Here is a 9892-nt window from a genome sequence, read left to right on the forward strand (position 1 = left end):
CGAACTGCGGCCAACTCCGTAGGAGTCCAGTGACATAGCCATTACGCTAACTGCTGGTTCCTTCCACAAACTTTTTTGAAGACCAGAAGTATAGGATGAGGGTGAGATTCCCAGAGACTTGAACAAAACCTATATGGTTAGTTCATGGTCCTAATTATGAGAAAATGTGCATTTTAGGGACCAGCAGTTAGGATCCCAAGAGGAGAATGGAGGAGAAGGGATAGCAGTGTGGCCATCCCCCCTGGGGGGTGATTTCTTGCTTTCTGTCTCTCTGTCTCTCTCTCTGTCTTTCTGGTGAGCGCACACGCCCTATAGCGAAAACGTCTCCAAAAAAGAAAATGTGCATTTTATCTTTTTTTTTTAATACTTTGTTTCAATTAATTAATTAATTTTAATGTGATCAGAGAGGGATGGAGTGAAAGAAAGAGAGGGAAAGTGAGGAAGCAAGCTGCCAGGTCCGGGCCTCCAGCTGCAGTCAGCCATGTGGGAGTCTAGTGTCCTTAAGCACCACGGCACATGCTGGCCCCTATATTCTAGCTTTTGTTCTTTTTTCCACCAGACAGGGAAAGGGAGAGAGGCTGTGAAGAGATTTCACAAATCACTCACCTGCGCAAGAATGGAATTAATCACGATATTGGCAGCAGTTGAATGTAAGCAAGGCATGGGTTCCTACCCCAGTGCCTGAAACCCTGTAAGAGCTCAGAGGACGTCGGCCAAATACGCGAATGAGTGCGCGAATAGCTCCATCAGCTCAATGACACCTCCTCAGAGTCCTTGTTTGACAGTCTCGCTTTCCCTTCCATGTAGCCACTTTCTTTCTTCTTTTAAAAATTATTTTTTATTTAATTTATTTTGAGAGATTTTTGCTATAGGCTGCTTGCGCTCACCAGAGAGACTGAAAGTGAGAAATCACCCCCTGGGGGCCTGGCCATGCCGCAATCCCTTCTCCTCCAATCTCCTCTCAGGATTTTGAGTATACATGCACATACACCTGGCTTGAGTTTTAAGCCTCCCGGTCCAGGACTCGAACTGTGATCGACTATGTGAGAGTCCAGCGACATAACCATTTCGCCATCTGCTGGTCCCAAGTTGTTATTTCTTTAAGATAAATGACTAAGACTGCAATTGCTAGGTTGTATGGTAGTTGAATATTTAGTTCTTAAGAAATGCCAGACTGTTTTCCACAGAAACTGTACCACTTACATTTCCACCAGCAGTGTAAGGGTGATTCAGTTTCTTTGAATTCTTGCCAGCATTTAGCATTGTCACTATTTTTATTTTAACCACTCTGATGCCAATATAGTGATATCTCATTGTGGGTTTAATTTTTTAATTTGCATTTCTGTAATGACTGATATTGTTGGACACAGAAATATATATATATTTAATAATTATTTTATTTAACTTTATTTATTTATACATTTTTACATTTTAACCAAAGAGAGAGAGAGAGAGAGAGAGAGAGGAAGTGAGAAAGCAAGCCACCAGTTTCAGGACTCGAACCGTAGTCGCCCATGTGGGAATCTAACACCTTTAACCACCATGCCATCTGCTGGCCCCCAGAAATATATCTTTTTTGCCATGTATTCAATATATATTCTCTTTGATGAACTTTTACTTATTGTTTTCTACTTTCTTTCTTTCTTTCTTTCTTCCTTTCTTTCTTTTTGAGAGGTTTTTGCTATAGGGCGCGTGCGCTCGCCAGACAGACAGACAGAGAGATAGAAAGTGAGAAATCACCCCCCAGGGGGGGATGGCCACGCTGCAATCCCTTCTCCTCCATTCTTCTCTCGGGATCTTGGGCACACATGCACACGCACTGTATGAGTTTGAGCCACCAGGTCTGGGACTTGAACTGTGGTCGACTGCGTGGGAGTCCAGCAACATAGCCATTACGCTAACTGCTGGTCCCTCTACTCATTTTCTAACTAGATCGTTTTGGTTTTTACTATTGAGTTTGGGAGTGCTTTACACACTCTAGTTACTAGTTCTAGTCAGACATGTGGTTTGCAATATTTTCCCCATAGTTGACCTCGTCTTTTTATTGTCCTCATGTAGGCTTTCACAGAGCAAAAGTTTAAAATGTTGCTTTTCTTCAGTTCATCCATTTTTCCTTTCACAAATAATGCTTTATGGTGTCAAGTCTAGGAGCTCTTTGCCCAGCCATGGCTACCGAATTGTCACCTATCTTTTTCTTTTTTCAGAAAGTCTCAGAGTTTTACATTTAAGTCTAGGACTCATTTACTTTAACTCTCATACATGGTGTGAGGTTTTGATGTTGTTGTTCACGATGGATTTTCTTTTCCTAGAGGTTTTTGCTATAGGACGAGTGTGCTTGCCAGAAAGACAGAGAGACAGAGAGACAGAAAGTGAGAAATCATCCCCCAGGGGGGATGATCATATCACAATCCCTTCTCCTGCATTCTCCTCAAGGGATCTTGGGCACGCACATGTGCCCAGCATGAGTTTAAGCCACCGGGTCTAGACTTGAACCACATTCGACTACCTGGGAGTCCAGTGACATAGCCATTACACCAACTGCTTGTCACTTGATTTTTTTTTTTTTTAATAGGTTTTTGCTATAGCATTCCTGGGAGAGAGACAAAGAGAGAAGGAAATAATAGAGTAATCTCCTCCCAGGGGGAATGAGAATGGCTATACCACAATCCTTCCCCTCCATTCTCCTCTCAACATTTTGGGCATGTACACACACCCAGTGTGATTCTGAAGACTCCGAGTCTGCATCTCGAACTGTGGTCAGCCACATGGGAGTCCAGCACCTTAACTACCATTCCACTTGCTGGCCCCAGATTTGCTTGAAGTTTAATCATCCTCTCTCCCTTCTTCCCTACTCATTCCAGACACAGAGATATCCCACCTCCTCCACAGTTATAGGGTATGCAGGATTAGGTTTTGTTTTGATCTAAAATAAAATTGATATTTACGGCTTAGAGATTTTTCAAAGAATCCCCTGGAAACTAGAGGCTCCTCTAGGTATCTCCAAAATGTCTGCACTGCTCCAGAAACCGTTGGAAGCTTGGTGTATTGTTCCTTTTCTGATTTACTCTTTGATTTATTATTACACTTAACTAGGTTAGTAGTTATCCTGTATGACCTCTAGCCATGTCCCAATTGGTTTGCAGTATCTATCTCTCTTTTTATCTTCATAGTGTGCCTGCAAGGTAGGTATTTTAAGCCTATTTTACAGATAAGGAAATAGAGAATGAGGGAACTTAAATAACTTCCTTCAGGTCACAGATTAGTAAGTGAAAGAACTGGAATTTGACTCATCCTTCTGATTTTAGAGCTTGTGTTGTAACTATAAAGACAACCCAAGGCCCGTCACTGCCAGGAAGGATGAAGGGGAAGCCTGAGTGTGGAGAGGCCTTGCACAGCCCGGCCTCTTTGAGGTGGTCCCAGGGCCTTCTCGGTGGGCTGGGTTCAGTGGCCAGAGCTACTTGACATTTTTCACTGGAAGGGAAAATGGGAAAGGTTGGTTAGGGGCAGCAGGCGGCATGGTGGTTAAAGCAGCTGGATCCTACGTGGCCGACTTTGTGGTTCAAGTCCAGGGCTCAGCAGCTTGAAAATTATGCTGTGTGTGTGTGTACAAAATCCTGAGGAGAAGGGGTTGTGACATGGCCATTCCCCCAGGGGATTATTTGGCTCACACTCTTCCCACCTTTGTGCCTCTCGTTAGTGAGTGTGTGCATCGTATAGCAAAACTAAAAAACAACCAAACCAAAAGAAAACGCTGGTTAGATGGAAATCCCTCTCCTTTTTTTTTTGGAGAGGTTTTTGCTATAGGGCACGTGCGCTTCAGAAAGACAGAGACAGAGAGACAGAAAGCGAGAAATCACCTGCAGGGGGGATGGCCACGCCACAATCCCTTCTCCATTCTCCTCTCAGGACCTTGGACACACACGCACATGCGCCCGGAATAAGTTTAAGCCACTGGGGTCTGGGACTGGAACTGCGGTTGACTATGTGGGAGTCTGGTGACATAGCCATTGCACCAACTGCAGGTTCTGGAGAATGAAGGCAGATGTGATGATTTCCTTTAAGTACAGGTGTCATGTCAACTGTATTACCTTTTCTCAAATTCAAGTACTGGGATGTGGAGGTGAGAGAAGGACATGGATTTCTAATAGGATTCTAAAAGAAATTAAAGCTCATCAAATGTACACACAAATGCAAACTGCAGTCACTCCCTGAGACAACGATGAGGAGGCAGAACCGAGAGAGAGAGAGAGAGAGAGAGAGAGAGAGAGAGAGAGAAAACAGGCTTTCTGTCATGTTTACCAAATGAGGGTCAAAGTCCTATGGCCCCCACTTCCTAACCAACTGCTGTCAGAGCCTCAGTTTCCCCATATGTTAAGTGGAGATAAAAATAGCACTGACCTCGTGGGTTTTATAGAACTGAATTCCGTAAAGCATATATTAGCCCAGTCCCTGTAGGAACCTAAGCTCTTGAGAAATGTTGCTTTTATTATGGAAGACACTCATGGGGGTAAAGTACTGTTTTCCATAGCTGAAATCATTTTGTTAATTTTTGCTATTAGGGCTTGTGCTCTCTCTGGAGAGAGAGAGAGAGAAAGCACTCCTCGTGGGGGGCGTTCATGCACAATCCCTTCTCTTTCATTCCTCTCTCCTTTCAGGATTTTGGGCATGCATGCACACATACCTACAGTGTTGTTGTTGTTGTTTTTTTCTCTGTATCTACAGTGTTTGGCAAGCCACCAGGTCTGGAGACTTGAAGCGCACAGTCAGCCCTGAGGAATCCGGCTGCCTTAACCACCATGCAATAGGCTGGCCCCAAAAGTGTTTTATTTTTGATTAAATATAATATATAATAGAGTTTTTGTTTGTTTGTTTGTTTTTAATAACCTTGCCTGGCAAGACGAAGCGTTAGCATCCCTAATTTTACCTACCAGTGGTAAAATCCAGATAACAATAACTTCCAGACGAAAATGTTGGAAGAATCGAAGGAGAGGAATGGTGAGCTACATATATAGCTGAAAATGTTCTGGTGACCATATTAAAAGCATGAAAAAAATAGGTGAAATTAATGGAAATCATGTCTTTTACTTAAAATATTATTCCAATATGTAATCAACATAAAGTGATCAATGAAATCTTTTATAATACGTTTCTCGCAGAAGTCTTTAGGATCCAGTGTGTGTTTTACACTTAGGGCACATCTCGGTTTGGACTGGGGTCATTTCATGTGTTCGGCACCCGCCAGGGCTACAGCCATTCTGTAGACAGCATTGCTCCTGGTTCTAGAGGGTACTGATAGCGAAGTCGTGGAGACATCAATCTCAGTTGTTCTCTTCCCTCCCCTCCTCCTCTCCCTTTCCCTCTCCTCTCCTCTCCTCTCCTTCCTTTCCCTTCCCTCCCCTTCCCTCCCTATTCCTTCCTTTGTTTGAGTCTTTCAAAAACTCAAAAATCAAGCTATGGAACGCATCTTTTAAATTGATTTCACTCACCTTGGAATGTCTGTTTTCAAGCACTAGGTTCCTTGACTGACACAAAAGGTCTTGGGCTCTGGGTGAGTTGTAACGGGCTGCAGATTTTCTCTTTTCCTAGCACACCAGCATTCTAGACGAACTACTTTTTAATCTTGGAATAATTGAAACTATTTATTAAGTGCCAGGCACAAAGCTAAGTGATTTACATACATAATCTTCACAGGGACAGGTGAAGTAGGTTCTATTGTCGCGGTTTTTACAGAAGGAGAAGTAGAAGCTCAGAGAAGGTAAGGAACTAGTTCAAAGTCACAGAGGAAGGAAATGGCCGACCTTGATCTCACTGAGTCTGAAGCTGGTGTTCATACTAAGAAACTATGACACCATTTTTTTCTTAAACATTTTTTTAAAGAATTATTTAATTAATTAATTTATTTATTTTTGAGAGATTTTTTGCTCAGAGTACAGTGCATGTGTTCGCCAGCAAGACAGAGAGACAAAAAGTGAGAAATCATCCCCTGGGAAGATGGCCACTCTGCAATCCCTTCTCCTCCATTGTCTGAGGATTTGGGACACTCACACTCATGCATCCAGCGTGAGTTTTAAGTTGCCAGGTCCAGCACCCAAACGGTGGTCAACTATGTGAGAGTCCCGCGACATAATCATTATGCCACCTGCTAGCTCCTATTATTAATATTATTTAATTTGTTATAGGACACATGTGCTCACCAGAGAGAGAGAGATGAGAGATAAAGTGAGAAAACAAACCTCCAAGTCTGGGACTCAAACTGTGGTGGATCACGTAGGAGTCCAGTGCCTTTGACCACCACTCCACCTGCTATTCCTGACAGCATTCTTTACTAGTAGTAAATTGCAAATTAGAATTCATATTTCCTTCTGACTCCACATGGGTCCATTCAACCACTCTCTGATGTCTTGGGTTTCTCACTTTAAAAGGGCAGCCATGATGTGGTGGTTAGGGTGCCTGGATCTCACGTGGTCGACTGCAAAGTTCCAGTCCTGGACTCGCCAGCTTGAAAGACACCCCAGGCGTGTGTGTGTGTGTGTGTGTGCCCTAAATTCTGAGAGGACAATGGAGAAGGAATTGCAGTGTGACCATTCCCTCAGGGGTGCTCTCTCTCTCTCTGGTGAGCACAGATGCCTTATATCAAATTTTTAAAATAAAAGGGAATAATAATAGTTATTTTGTAGAGTAACTTTGAGAATTAAGTGAGCTACTCTATTCATAAACCCATATCTGAAATGGAAGTCTTTTGACTGGCTCCAGGAGCTCTTGTTCAGGGCTTTTACAAAGGTTCAAGATCTGATTACCATAAATTGCTGTAACCTAGGTCCTAGGAAGCGTGAGCCTGGCAGTTGGCACAGAAGGCCAAGAAATCAGACCAAAGGGACAGACACCACGGGCCCTGTACACCCTCATGTACACCCCTCAGGCAATGAGCTCGAGGTCAGGAGGGAGGGGGCTCCCATTCTGGTCCTGGCTGTACCTCGGATGGGCTGAGAAACTTTGGGTGTGTCCCTGCATTGTAAGCTGAGGGACAGGACCAGGTTTGATGTGACTTCCTCCCCACTCTGACCTTCTGCACTGCCCAGCGTGGCGGCAGCCCACCCTCCCCAGCACACACAGTGTAAAGGCCCCAGTGTGTCAGCCTTGTGACTTCCTACACTGCTATGCTTGACTCCCTAGTGAGCAGAAAGCTCAGGGGTGGCTTTATTATGAACGACTATCAAGCAATAACTGCAGGGTTGAGGCTTCAGAGAGAAGTCACTATGGTGACCAAAGCAGAACGAAAGACTGCGGGCTCCAAGAGCCCTCCAAGGTCTCCTGCCTTTCATTGCAGAACTCCACTGGCTCCCCGCTCAGAGAGCTCTGCTGAGTTAAGTGCCTCAAGGTCAAGGGAACAAAGGAAGGACAATTAAATTGGCTTCATCTGTTCCCTTCTTTGTCAGCATCCACAGACGTAGATGGAGTGGGCAGAGTCTGCAAGGGATTTGGATTAGGATACAGGAGTGAACTCATACAGAACGGGTCCCCACTGCAGGTTCTGGGGGTGGGTGGGCTGATGGTGGGGGTAGGAATGGCACCACCTTCACTACAGTGCCCCAAAGCCAGCCAGGACCCAAGCCTTCTCTGCTGGATGAGGAGAAAGCTCCTGGGACTTGCTTCAGTTCTTCACCAAGCAAACATGCCAGAGCAGACACAGAAACGGCAGGTTGGTGCAGCCTTGGCTTCTCTGATAACGACTCTGCTCCCTCCAACCCGTCCGATTTCTGCAACCAGTCACACCCATGGCTCTGCACTGCCCTTCCGGGGAACAACATAGGGGATCCTCTTATTACAAGGTGACCCAGGCACTATCTTATTCACTTACTTATGCATTATTTGCTGAAATAAGAACTTAGACATTTTCAGGGCTGGATGGTGGTGAAGTGGTAAAACACGGCACTCCAAGAGGCAATCTCACATAGGAACGTTCTTGGTTCAAGTCCAGAGACCTCCCAGAGAATGCGGGGCATGCATGTGCCCATGATCTGGGGATGGCTGATGCCGAGGTGGATCGTGGCATCAGGACTCTGTTGAGATCCCACATGACCAACCACAAAGTTTGAGTCCTAGTCCCAGTGGCTTGAAACACACACAACACATGTGCATATGTGTACCCGAGTTTCTGGTGAGATGGAGACGTGAAAGAGAAGGGATTTTGGCATGACCAGGCCCTATTGGGGGTGCTTTCTCCCTCTTCCTCTCTCTATGTCTGTCTCTGGTAAATGTAAATGGTCCCTAGCAAATAATTTTTTTTAAAAAGTAGAGAAAAGTCTCTCTCTAAAAGAAAGAGACCCCTTTGAGCGGGCCATCAGGTGGCATGGTGGTTGGGGCGCTGGACTCCTACACGTCTGAGGGTGATCCAGGTCCTGGACCTGGTGGCTGGCTTTCTCATGTTCCCTCTTTCTCTCTCTGGTGAGCATTCATGGTCTATAACAAGTTTTAAAAAATGATAAATAAATGATCTAAAAAAAAGAAAGACCCTTTTGAGGTTGCTTGTTTTTCTCTTTTTCTCTCATGAAATAAATAAACTAAAAAAAAAAAAAAAAAAAAAAGGAAAGAAAGAGAGAGTGTTGGGGCCAGCAGGTGGCATAATGGTTAAGGTGTTGGACTTCCCACATGGCTGACCATGGTTAGAATCCTGGACCTGGGGGCTTGCTTTCTCACATTTCCTATCTCTCTCTCATTCTCTCCTCTCTCTCTCTCCCGTCAAATTAAAAATAAATAAATGAATAAAATTAAATAATTAATTATTTAAAAAGAAAAACAAAAAAAATGACTGTTTCTGACCCCACAGTTATCCCTTGGTATCTGCAGGGATTTGGTTCTGTTACCGAACTCAAATCAGGTCCGCTCGCCCAAGCGCTATAAAACCAAGCCATAGGCACATAGTGTGATGAAGGAAAGTACAGCTTTATTGCAAAGCACAAAGCAAGGGGAAGCAGGCAGCTCATGCTGAAAAGACCCGGTGTCCCCGAGATGTTCCCCACATGGGTTTTTAAGGACAAAATTAGGAGCAGAGGTCCCAGGGGCATGATCAGTTCAGTGATTGGTTCAAGAGGGTGTGATCATCTGCTGGGCATTCTTGATTGGTGAGGCCTTAGATAATCAAATTCCTCTTCAGGGGTCTGGAGCCATTTCAGCCTGGAGTCTTTGAGCTCACAACCAGCAGTTTCCAGCCTATAAAACATCTTACATATTGAAATGAAAACCGTATCTTTCCTTTAAGCTAGAGTTTTAGAGGTCAAATGGCCGTCACTCCTGGTCCATGCTGGTCATTATCATAACCAAAGTGTGAAGACTTACTCCTTACTCTGGGCCATTACAATGTAAATGGACTTTATATTTCAGGAACCCTAGGAACCTTAGGGGGTCTTTGCTTGGTTTCAGTTCCAGGACCTCCAGGGATACCAGCATTACCAGATGTTCACGTTCCTTATACAAAATGGCATCACATTCACATAGTAACCTATCCACATCCTCTGTTATACTTTCTTTTTAAAATTTTGCCAGAGGGCTAGTGCACTCTGAGACAGAAGTGACACAGGATAGGGAGAAAACACTCCCTACAGGGAATGGTCATGACACAATCCCCTCTTCTCCATTTCACCATTGTGCTGGGATTTGGGGCACACACACACACCTGGCATGTTGTTTAAGTTGCCGGGTCCAGGATTAAAATTGCTCCGTTGACCACATGGAATCCGGCTGCCTTAATCATCATGCCATGGACCCAGACCCCTACTTTATTTATTTATTTATTTATTTATTTTGAGAGATTTTTTAAAAGAGATTTTTGCTATAGGGCGCGTGTGTTCACCAGAGAGACAGAGAGAGACAGAGAGACAGAAAGTGAGAAATC

This window comes from Tupaia chinensis, unplaced genomic scaffold (assembly GCF_000334495.1).
Source record: "Tupaia chinensis unplaced genomic scaffold, TupChi_1.0 Scaffold143796_1, whole genome shotgun sequence".
In the NCBI taxonomy this organism is placed as follows: domain Eukaryota; kingdom Metazoa; phylum Chordata; class Mammalia; order Scandentia; family Tupaiidae; genus Tupaia; species Tupaia belangeri.